We start from the raw sequence: 12,750 nt of genomic DNA, 5'->3' as shown, positions 1-12,750 counted from the left end.
GCCTCAGCCTCAGACCCGCTGCTGTCCTCGCCGTCAGTCCGCGGGGGGAGGTCGGGCCCAGGAAAGGGCTGGGGCTCCACGTGGTGGTGGGGGCGCTCGGGGGCTCGCTACGCACCAACAAGACAGACTCGCTGTGGAAACCGGTGTGGCTCAATGGATAGAGCGTAGGTCTGTGGACTGAAGCTTCCCAGGTTCGATTCCGGTCAGGGGCATGTACCGTGGTTTCCGGCACATCCCCAGTGGGGGGTGTGCAGGAGGCAGCTGGTCGGTGTTTCTCTCTCATCAATGGTTCTAACTCTCTATTCCTCTCCCTTCCTCTCTGTAAAAGTAAATAATATATATATATATATATATATATATATATATATATATATATATATATATTTAAAAAGAAAAAGAAAAGAAAGAAAGAAGAAAGAAAGAAAGAAAGAAAGAAAGAAAGAAAGAAAGAAAGAAAGAAAGAAAGAAAAAGAAAGAAAAGAAAGACTCACAAGCTCCCTGGACGGTGCGGGGCTGCGTCTGTTCGGGGGGCAGGCCTCCATCCTGCGTCGCCCGCAGTTTCTCAGGAACCCTTGCCGGTATCACCATTAGATGCAGGCACACCCTCCTCCAGGCCTCCCTCCCGCCTGTGCCCTGGGTTTTCCGACGTCAGCAGGGACCCGGGTCTCCCCACACACGGCGTTGGGAGCCGAGGGGCGTCTTCAGGGCTGAGAGGCTGTGGGACGGGGGTCCCGGCGCCCGCCCTGCCACCCCCGGCCTCCCGGAGGCGCGGCCCTAGGAGCAGGCTCCGGGCGGCGTGCCAAGGAAGCCCGGGAGTTACCGGCGTCCACACACGGAAGCCGCTTATCTTAAACCCCTGCTGGCAGCGGCTCCTGAGACACTGGGACTCCGGGGGGTGAGAGGGCCGGCCGCCCAGCGGGATCTGACCGGAGGAGGACATGTCTCTGACCTTCAGCGGGTGCCTCGGACCCGCGTCCGGGGAAGAGGCCAGCGCGGCCGGGCTGGAGTCTCCGCAGGGCGCTGAGCCCGCATGGCTGGGCCGAGCTAGGGCGAGAGCCCGCTGGTTCGGTGAACAGCAATCAGGGGTTAACGGTTCTAAATGTGTGTTTACGGAACTCAGAGAGGCGGGAGAGGGAGAGAGAGAGAAGGGAGGGAGAGAGAGAGAAACATCCATGATGGGAGAGAATCAGGGATCGGCAGCCTCCTGCACGCCCCCTACTGGAGATGAGCCTGCAACCCAGGCCTGTGCGCTGACTGGGAATCGAACCCTGACCTCCTGGTTCCTAGGTGGATGCTCAGCCACTTATCGGTTGGAAAAGCACTTCCTGTCCACGTCTTGCCACAGCCCAGGCCCCCAACACGGGATCCAGGGGGCGGGCTCTGTGGGAACCTCGGCCTCCGGGGCTCCGAGCAGAGAGACCGCGGTGGCTGCGGGCGGAGTGGCTGCTGGAAGCCACGCCGCTGAGAGCGTCCACTGGGGAAGCGGCGTCTGAGAGCATCAGGGGAGCGGGTGCCCCCGGCCCTCCGCAGACACGCAGCCCAGGCCTCGGCGGGGAGCAGGCCGGCCAGCAGGACGGGGAGGCGCTCAGGGAAGTGCCCCTCAGAGAGCCGGCCAGCTAGTGGGCGTATGACTAAGACATGTGAGCTGCCATCCAGGCAGGGCGGTCAGGGGAGCCGAGAGGGGCCAGCGGGAGCGGCGGGAATTCGGGGAGGTGGTTGGGGGATGGGGAAAGCCTTCGAGGACGCAGGAGAGGCAGCGTGGGTGTGGAAAGACGAGTCCAGCCCTGACCGGTGTGGCTCAGTGGATAGAGCGTCGGGCTGCAGACTGAAAGGTCCCAGGTTTGATTCCGGTCAAGGGCATGTATGTTAGTTGCGGGAACATCCCCGGTGGGGGGTGTGCAGGAGGCAGCTGATCAATGATTTTCTCTCATTGATGTTTCTAGCTCTCTATCCCTCTCCCTTCCTCTCTGTAAAAAAATCAATAAAATATATATTGAAAGAAAGAAAGAAAGAAAGAAAGAAAGAAAGAAAGAAAGAAAGAAAGAAAGATGAGCCCATTCCCACCACTTCTTCCCCTAGGAGGTGCCACGGGCGGGAGGATACGGGGCGTCCGTGACATCTGGGGCCCCTGGAACTCGGGGTCCCACCTGCCCAGCCAGGGCCAGCTCCCCATCTGCCTGGTCACCCCTCCGGCCGCACCTCCCACCCCCTCGGCCCCGTGCAGGCCTCCAGCAGGTAGCACCCACCACCCTCTCCCGCAGGGAGTGCCCCGCCCGTCCAATCCAGCGCAGGCATCGAGTTGCAGGCCAACCGGGAGCATATAAGGCTCGGCCCGGCCGCAGAGCCGGACTCCTGCGCCATGGGCTGCCCGGCCCCCCTGCTGGGGCTGCTGCTCCTGCCGGGCGTTTTTCTCCTGGAAACAGGTACGGCCTGGGTGCCAGGCTTCTCGCTCCTGCCTGTCCCTGGAGGACAGGGGACGTGTGGGCACCCCCACAGAGCCCCCGCCGCTGTGGGAGCTTAGAGGGAGACCAGGCCACAGGCCTTCCCTGCGGAACGCAGCCCAGCTCGCAGGAGACGCCGCTGGGACGTTCTGGCCGTGCTGGTGGGGCGGGGGCGCTGGGTCAGGGTTTCTGTGGGTTCTGCTCTGGGCGAGGCACTGGCCCACGGACTGCTCGGTAAAGGGCTGGCTCTCTTTGAGGGTTCTGGAGAGAGGCGGGCACAGAAGGAACACTTGGCCCAGCCGGCGTGGCTCAGTGGTTGAGCGTGGACCCATGAGCGTGGCCGGTTGCGGGTTCGATCTCCAGGGTGGGGTGTGGAGGAGGAGGCAATGATTCTGTCATCCTGATGCTTCTCTGCCCTCTCCCTCTCCCTTCCTGTCTCTGAAATCAATAAAATATTGATTTTTTTTTTTTGAACCCCTGTAGGGTTCCGGGTTCAATCCCAGTCAGGGCACCAGAAAAATCAAATTTTTTTTTTTAAAGAAGAAGGAGGAGTGCTGGCCGGGGGCCGTCAGGGTTTTGACGTGGTCTCTGGCCGCACACTGACTGAGGCAGTGGAGGCACTGAGTTACGGCCGCGGTTTCTTTCCTGTGGCTGAACGGCGTTGGAAAATGCACCGCAAACGAATGCCTTCGCCTGAGACGGCTGATGTGACATAGAATTATGTAGATCTGACTCATGAGGTCTTCTAACCCGAACATCTCTATCTTTTTATATATATATATATATATATATATATATATATATATATATATATATATTCATTGATTTCAGAGAGGAAGGAAGGAGAGATAGAAACATCCATGATGAGAGAGAACCGTTGATCAGCAGCCTCCTGTACGCCCGCTTCGGGGATGGAGCCCACAACCTGGTCAGGGCACATGCCTGGGTTGCGGGCTCCATCCCCACTCGGGGGTGGTACTTCTCTCTCTCTCTCTGCCTTCCGCTCTGAAACCAATTATCATAATTAATAAATAAATAGGGAATGCATGGGGCTCCCGGAGGCAGAGCGAGTTTCGAATGCCTGAGGGAATGAGACATGCAGGTTCGTGGTATTGGCTCCGCTGAGGGGAATGTGATGCTGGAGGGGAAACAGGACCGGGTTGGGGGTGTCGTTACAGGCACAGCGAGGGGGGCCCCAGAGCTGGCGGCAGGGTCCTCGGGGCGCTCTGCCCTCAGGCCGCGCCTGAAGATGTGCGTGCTGCTCTGGGCAGGCGGGCGTGGACGGGGACTTAGTCTGTGGAGTCGGGTGTCCAAGGGCTTGAGGCCGGCCTGGCCGCGTGGCTCGGTGCTGGAGCATCAACCTAGGACGCAGGAGGTCGGATTGGATCCCCAGTCAGGGCACAGGCCCGGGGTGTGGACTCGATGCCCAGTGGGGGGCGTGCAGGAGGCAGCCGATCCAGGATTCTCTCTCATCATGGATATTTCTCTCTCTCTCCCTCTGCCTTCCGCTCTGAAATCAATGTTAAAAATGTACGTGTTTTAAAGGATTTAGAATAGACGTGGGGGGTTCGGGTGGAGACAGCCCCCAGTTTTGGACACGTGAGGTGAAAGGTTGCTGGGAACTGGAAAAAGTTCCCTAAAACCCAGCACCTTGGTATGACTCGATGCTGCGCCGCACACGGCCCCAGCAGGTCCCTGGGCGCGAAGGTCGAAGGTCTCCTCGCCTCCTGTCCCGCCCTCTTCCCATCCCCCCCGAGAAATCAGGTCCCAGCGCAAAACCGGCCAAACGGGCGATTTGTCACCCTGAGCTGGGCCTTGGGCAGGGGGTTCAACCCTCTCCTCCTCCGCCCCGTCCTGCCTGCCTGCCAGTCCCGCACGCCCAGGGCACACGGCGACACGCAGCCCGGGTCCCGGCCCACAGGGGCACTCCGGAATGGTCAGAGCCAGTGAGCGGGAACAATGCCCAAGGCTCTCCCCCACGCTGCCCGCGGCCCGGCTCCTCGGAACAGGCTGGCCAGGGTCTCGGGTGTTTCCTGAGCTGCCGGCATCCGGGCGTTTGAGAGGCACAGGGAGGGGGGCTGTGCAGACAGGCGAATAACCAAGGAGGGCGTTTCCTCCGGGACGGCCTGGGCCCTGCTCCAGCCTCGCCCGCCCCGCTCCCCCACCTGTGCTCTCGCGCCTCTGCCCCCAGCGCACTTCCCGCTACAGCTCAGGCGGGAGCTGCCGGGGCGTGGGGTCAGCCATGCGATACGGCCGGGGGCGCTGTGGGCGCCGTGGGCACCTCGGTGGTTGCACAAGCTCCTTGAAAACAATGGGCCCGAAAGCTTCCGGGAACAGCGAGGGCAGAGGCGGAGGTGTGGCTGTCCCCCGCGCAGAGTTATCTGATCAGCGCGGGCCAAGGCAAACAGGGACCGCTCTCCAAAACCGCAGCGCGATCGAGTTGCGATCCGACCAGCTGGGCGCACCTGCTCTGCCTCCAGGTCCCACACTGCCACCCCCTCCCGCCCAGGTCCCACACTGCCACCCTCTCCGGGGCACTCAGCCCGGGCTCCCCTGGCGCCAAGGTCGGGGTGGGAGTCTGTGGTGTCAGGTCTGGCCTGGGCCCCCAGCCGCCTGCTCGCATTGGCCCCCGTCAGGCGTTCAGCAGCATCACGCCGTGCTGTGCCGCTGGCAAGCTGACAGCTCTGCGGGCCAGCCTCCCCCTCCAACCCCCACACACGTGTGCTCACACGCACACACACACACACACACACGCTCTCTTACATACATATAGTCACACACATGTTCTCATGTGCACACATCCATGTGCGCACTGCGCACACGCTCTCACATACATATGTGCGCACACTCTTTCACATACATACATTCGCACCCATGCACACAGCCACACACATACAGAAATGAATTTCCACCAAACACGTGGCTGGTGTTCAGCTGGCCACGATGAAAGATGCCACGGCCGATGGGGAGAAGGCAGTGGCTTAGTGGGTCCGGAGCAGAGAGCAAGTCCCAGCTGACATTCCCGTGTGCAGCCCGAGGGGCCCTGTGTGTCTGGCATTAACGTAACTAATACAGCTTCAAAGTCCATCCACACAGCGCAGACATTGGGCCGAGCGTGTGCGCGTGTGCACGCGTGTGCGCGTGTGTGTGTGTGTGTGTGTGCGTGTGCGTGTGCATGGGGGGAGGCTTGCTTACGCTCACCTTTGGTGCCTCCCTTTCCCCCTCGATCGGTTTGCTCCGTCGGGGGGTGAGAGCTCTATCAGAGTCTGTCTCACGGCGCGCCGCCTGTCCGGTGGCATGAGGAGTGTTTGCCACGTTGTCACGGAGTCTGCAGGGCAGACACACGCAGCCCAGGGGAGTGGGACACGTGTGGCCGGGCACGCTGTCCGGCTCATCACGTGTGTGTGATGGCTGATGAGCCGCCCCCTGCACTGCGGCCGGAGGCCGATGTTTTATCCGGGTCACGTGCTCTCCGCTGAAGCTGGTTCTGGCTGGAGCTGTTCCGGGCCAGCACCGGCCCTTTCCTAAGTGACCCTCTCTCCCCACGCAGCCGCCGAGACCGAGCGCCGGAGGCCGGCTCTGGGTGAGTCCCCTCGGCCCCTCGGCCCCTCGGCCTGGCACTCCCATTCTCCCCCCCCTCCCTCACCCCCCCTCGCCTCCCACGCCCCCACATCCCACACCCCCCGCTGCAGGGCCCAGAGAGACCGCGGTGCGCAGTGTCGGTCCTTGGACACGTGTAGCGGATGCATGTATGTGACACGGAGAGCCGCCGTGTTCACGGAGGGCCCCTGGTCCCCAGAGGCAGGGCTGGGAAGGGGCTCGGATGTGGACGGGCCGTGGCACTGGCTCTGGTCCCAGGTGGGCCTGCTGCCCTGGCCGGCAGGTGGCGCTCCGGCCCGGGTTCTGCAGAGCTGGCCCGCCCCGGGGTGAAGCTGTAGCTCTGGGGCAGTGGGTCTCACCCTTCCTGATGCCGCGGCCCTCTAACGCAGCTCCTCCTGCTGACCCCCAGCCATGACATTATTTCCGTTGCTACTTCATAACTGTGACTTTGCTTCTGTTATGAATCGTAATGTAATATCTGTGTTTTCCGATGGCCTCAGGCGGCCCCTGTGGAAGGGTCGTTCGACCCACAAAGGGGTCTCCACCCACAGGGTGAGAACGGCTGATCTAGGGTCCCTTCAGAACAGCCCCGAGGGCGAGCCCCGTGCTGCCCGCGGGGCACCGCTCCGGGTCCCGGTCCTCAGGCCGTTTCTCACCCGGCCCCTCCGGGCGGCGCTGACACTCAGAAGCAGGCGGAGTGAGCGTCACCCCTGTAATCACACGGAAACATCTCCGTTCTCTCCTGCCCACAGATGACGGGAAGTCGGACACCGTCCTCTCAGGTAAGGGGCACCCACTGGGTGCTGTGCCCCGGGGGTCTCACGGTCCCCCCAGACCCAGGGAGGAGATCCACAAGGGTGTGGCCTGGGGTCCCTCCCGGTGCCCCCTGCGCCCCCGTGGCTCAGTCTGTGGGAGCTGGTTCTCAGGGGGCGCCCAGGCCTCCTCGTCCTCAGGGGGCCAGCCTGTGATGTTGGAGTGAGTCCTGAGAGCTCCGGGCGAGAGTGGGTCCGAGGCTGCCGGTCGGCGTCGCTCAGCGGCTGCTGGAGGGTTCCGAACATTTCCCGGCCGGTGCTCCGTGCCTCGAGGAGCAGCATCGGAGCTCAGATAACACAGCCCGTGTCTGCGTGTCCTGTGCCGTGTCACCAGTCCCCACAGACCTAGTGCGTGAGCCACACCGTGTGCTGCCTCGGCTCTGGGGCCGAGTCCGGGATGAGTCTCTGCGCGAAATCGCCGTCCAGCGTCCCGTCCACCTGGCGGCCGCGGGCAGGACCACGGCCTGCCTCTCCCGGGTCCGAGGCCGCCCCCTCCTTGGCTTGGGGCCTCCTTCTCCCGCCTTCAAAGCCAGCAGTGCCGTGTCTTCTAATTTCTCTCTGATGCTCCGACCTCCAGCTCCACTGTTAAGAATGCTTGTGGCCTGGCCGGCGTGGCTCAGTGGCTGAATGTCCTCCCAGCTCCAGGAGGTCAGGGTTGGAGTCCCAGGCGGGGCACAGGCCTGGGTTGCAGGCTCAGTCTCCAGCGTGGAGCCTGCAGGAGGCAGTGATCCATGATTCTCTCTCATCATGGATGTTCCTGTCTCCCTCCACCTCCCTTCCGCTCTCTTTAGAATCATTAAAACATTTTTTAAAATACGAGGGAGAATCATGGATCGGCTGCCTCCTGCGTACCTCCCATTAGGGATGGAGCCTGCATCCCGGGCCTGTGCCCTGACCGGGAATGGAACCCTGACCTCCTGGTTCACAGGTTGATGCTCAACAGCTGAGCCCCGCCGGCCAGGCAACACTTAATTCTCATCACAAAACACCGAACACCTGCCTGGGACACAGTCTGGGAGGGAGGACGGGGAGGGAGCTGGACAGGACCCGGGGCCCGTGGGTGAGAGGAGACTCAGCCCGCCCGTCACTTCCCAGCTGGGCCCTTCAGAGTTGAGGCAAAACCACAACCTGGGAGGTCCTGGGGGCCCTCGATGGCCACAGCCCGCTCAAGTGGCTGTGAGAACTTCCGTTCATGAGTGTTTCCTTTCAGGGGGGATTCTTTGTTTTTTAAATATATTTTTATTGACCTCAGAGAGGAGGGGAGAGGGAGAGAGAGAGAAGCCTCCATGATGAGAGAGAATAGTGGATTGGCTGCCTCCTGCACGCTCTCTACTGGGGATCCAGCCCGTAATCAGGCACATGCTTTTGACCAGAACCGAACCTGGGACCCTTCAGTCCACAGGCCGCCGCTCTAACCACTGAGCCACACCGGATAGGGCTCTTGGGAGAGAATTCTTACTATTTTTTGTTTTCAAATTTATCTTTATTATTTTTGAAAGTATTAGAGATGTCCCCCTTGCCCCTGCCTTGACCCCGCCTACCAGCTCCTGCCCCACCCCAGCCCTCAGCACACTGCTGCCCGTGTCCATGTGTTAGGCACCGGTGCCCACAGGGTCTGTGGTTCATCTCTCCCGCTCACCAACCCCCTTCCCCTCTGAGACGCGTCAGTCTGTGGAAGCTAAGGAACCACACACAGTGCCGCATGCACCAGACTGACGCCTCTGTCTTTCCCGCAGTGCTGCCGGCCGCCGGCTCCACTCCGCTCCCGCCTCTGACTGCGGCGCCCTCGGCATCGCCAGGTAGGACCCCCGCCCCCTGACCGAGTTCATCGCAGCTGCCATCGCTGGTGACTGCTGTTCCATCGGAGAGGGCACGCTGCTCAGAGAGGGACCCCCCTGAGGTGCCTGGATTCTCGCTGTCCAGCTTCACCTTGTGTTTATCCACCATTTCACTCTCAAAGAACATCATGCCCGGCCAGTGTGGCTCAGGGGTTAAGCGTCTACCTCGGAACCAGGAGGTCCCGGTTCGATTCCGATCAGGGCACAGGCCTGGGTTGTGGGCTGATCCCCAGTGGGGGGCGGGCAGGAGGCAGCTGGTCCATGATTCTCTCTCATCGTTGATGTTTTTCTCTGTCTTTCCATCTCTCTTCCTCTCTCTCTAAAAATCAATAGAAAAATATCCTCAGGGGAGGATTAACCCCCAAAATTTATTTTTTTTAAATAAAAGGAGCGAGGCATTTGGGGAAAGCAGGGTGGCATTAGTATGTCCTCTCTGCCGCCTGAACTTGACCCCAGCCTCGTGACAGCAGGTCCCTCTCTGTGAGCACGTGGCCAGGCGGCGGCTCTTCGGCAGGGGCCGGCTGAGTCCTTCTCTGATGGGTCTCACCTGTGTCTCAGCAGATGCTGCAGCCCTGACCACTGCTTCCGTTGTCATTCTAGAAACACCTGTCATGGACCCGCCACCTTCGAGTCGCAGAGCCGACGATCCTTGGCCCAGCCCGCCAGGTCAGCCACCTGCTCACAGGGCACGCCACTGTGCGTGTGAGCCCCAGGGAGGTCGTGGCAGCCAGGGAGGGGCGGGGCTGCACGGGGCCAGAGCGAGAGGACCATGCCCCCAGCACCCGGCTGAGCTCAGAGCACCCCACTTTCCTGCCGCTTCACAGACACATTGGCAAGTTCAGACAATGAGGAGAACAGGAAGCAAACAGCGTGCCCCTGTGCCTCCGGGGTGGCGCTCAGGGTTTGTCTCACGGGGTTCCATCTTGTCAGGAAATAAGACATGACAGGCAGCTCTGAAGTTCCCCAGACTCCCCATCGCCGCTCCTCCGTTCTCTCCCTTCTGTGGAGACAAGCACTCTCCTGGAAGCGGGGTGTGTCATTCTACACAGAGTGGCCAGATGATGATGATCTCTGGACGCATAATAATCTGGCCACTCTGTGTGTGTGTGTGTGTGTGTGTGTGTGTGTGTGTGTGTGTATTAGAGGCCCGGTGCATGCATTTGTGCATGTGTGGGGTCCAGCCAGCCTGGCCAGGGCGAAGAGACATGGTCAGTTGGCTGGCCTGCCTGCTGGTTGAACTCCTGATCGAGGGGACAATTTGCATATTAGCCTTTTATTCTATAGGATAGACACGGAGTGGCCAGATGATTATGCATTCAGAGATCATCATCATCTGGCCACTCAGTGGACTTCATTTGAAGACTTTTACAAATAGGAACTGTGTGACTCTAGGTGTGTTATTTTGTGTTTTCCTTTCACACCGATGCTATTAGTCTCCGTCTGTCATCCACTCCCTTGTTTTCTTTACTCAGTGTCAGGTTTTTGAGATGTATCCGTCTTGGTAGCTATAAAGATTTATAGATATAATTTACTGCTTTTAACAGCCGGGGTGTTGGACCTTTTTGAATAAACCACATAATGGGCGCATTTTCCCACGGATAGAAGTACATTTCTGTGATGTTGCGTGTCTGCCCGACTGAGGGCAGGTCCCAGCTCAGCAGCGCATGTTCTGCACCCCGATCTGCTCTGTGGCGCGACCGCCAGGGGCCGCCTCACGCAGCGGCGGGATTACTGAGCGGTGGTTTTCTAGAACGCGCTCATTGCTGGGGAGTGATCAAAAATTCCCCCTCCTGCCGAAACCGGTTTGGCTCAGTGGTAGAGCGTCGGTCTGCAGACTGAAAGGTCCCAGGTTCTATTCCGGTCAAGGGCATGTACCTTGATTGCGGGCACATCCCCGGTAGGGGGTGTGCAAGAGGCAGCTGGTCCATGTTTCTCTCTCATCGACGTTTGTAGCTCCCTGTCACTCTCTCCTACTCTCTGTAAAAAAATCAATAAAATATATTTTAAATAAATAAGTAAATAAATAAAATCCCCCCTCCTTTGGGAGCTGGGCAAATCGGATGAGAGCAAAAGGCAAGTTTCCCAAATGGACCTTGTTTTTGTTTCCACAGAAGACCCGCCCAGGATGAGGCTGGCCAATGGCACCGGGCGGTGCTCCGGGCGCGTGGAGGTGTTCTACCAGGGCGCCTGGGGGTCGGTGTGCGGGGACAGCTGGGGCCTGCAGGAGGCGCAGGTGGTGTGCAGGCAGCTGGGGTGCGGCCGGGCGGTGTCGGCCCCGCCGGGCGCCCACTTCGGGCCGGGCTATGGGAAGATCCTGCTGGACAACGTGCACTGCAGTGGTGAGGAGCGCCACCTGGCCCAGTGCGCCCACGACACCTGGTTCACGCACAGCTGCGGCCACCAGGACGACGCCGGGGCCGTCTGCGAGGGTGAGGGTCCTGTGCTCTCCCCGGGACTCGGGGCGGACGGGGCTGTGACAGGAAGTGGGAAGGAAGCCGGGGCCTCTTCCTGTGGGGGCTGATGGTTCCCTCTCTCCACACTCGCAGGTCCTCTAGCGGCAGACCCCTTCCAGCCAAGTGAGGCCGATTGGGCTGTTTGTAGGCTCCGTGCTTCCCCTAGTTCTGTCCGGCCAACACTCACAGTAGAAATGGAATGAAGATGACCCTGTCAAATCGAGCTTGACACAGTTCACAGGGGCTGGTTTGATTGGTCTATTTGACTTGACGTCTACCCAGCTTTCCCAGTCTCTGTGTCTGCCCACCATCACGGATAGGGCTTAGAACTCAGATCTGTGGTGTTGACCTTGGCCTCCTGCTCTCAGGAAAGCTGCTCATCCTGGCCTGACAGCCCCTCTGCGGGGCGGCTGCCTGAGGAGAAGTCCCAGGCTCTGCTTAGGGTGTGGCCTGGAGGAGAGCACAGCATTGATGAGTGACATCAGCAAAGGCGGGTTGGAAATTAGCTAGCAGGACACAATGCCCCGGTGCAGGGACCTCCCAAATCAGAACTGCATTACCGGGCCAGACAGGGCTCTTCTGGGGCCATTGAAGGACTACTTAAGGACTACTAAAGCCAGTGAATTAACAGTCAATGGCTTTAGGGTATAGTTTTCTGTGACTATGCCCATCAATCATCACAAATCACTTATTTGAGAGAAAAATTGCCATTTATGTCCCAGAGTGATTAGATCAGAAAATCATCTGTCTTGAGTCGGTGATGCCTGATTTTTTTTTAAACAGACAGTGAAACAACATCAGTTAAAAAATTATAGTTATGCAATTTTAGAGTAACTTTGCCACTAGAAGAAACCATGGGGCTATTCTAATCCTTTCCTTTTTATCCTAAGCCAGTGGTTTTTGAGCATTACTTTTCATCAGAATTACCCTGTGGGTCCACCCAGCATTTCTAGTTCAGTAGGCCCAGAGTGGGGTGTAAGGATTTGCATTTCCAACAAGTCCAGATGCTTATACTGTGGTAGGGAACCACACTTTGAAAACCACTGTCTTAAAACAAAGAGGATTTTTTTTTTATAATCCTGATATGCAGAAGCAGAGTTACCATCATCTTCATCATCACCATCCTTGCCATTGTCAGCATTGTCATCATCATCTTCTTCATCATTAACATCACCATTGTCATCATCATCATTACCACTATCATCACCATCATCACCATTGTCATCATCAATATCACCATCATCACCACTATCATTATCAACATCACCATTATCATCACCACTGTCCTCCTCATCATCACCATTATCATCATCATCACCACTGTCATCCTCCTCATCACCATTATCATCATCATCACCACTGTCATCATCACCATTATCATCATCATCACCACCACCATTATCACCATTATCATCACCACTGTCATCATCATCACCATCATCATCATCATCACCATCACCATTATCACCATTATCATCATCACCACTGTCATCCTCATCATCACCATTATCACCATCATTACCACTGTCATCATCATCACCATCATCATCATCATCACCATCATCATTATCACCATCATCATCATCACTACTGTCATCATCATCAC

This window comes from Pipistrellus hanaki (assembly GCF_964339955.1).
Source record: "Pipistrellus hanaki genome assembly, chromosome: 14".
Lineage (NCBI taxonomy): Eukaryota > Metazoa > Chordata > Mammalia > Chiroptera > Vespertilionidae > Pipistrellus > Pipistrellus hanaki.
The sequence above is the reverse complement of the archived record's forward strand: the minus strand, read 5'-3'. Positions refer to the sequence as shown.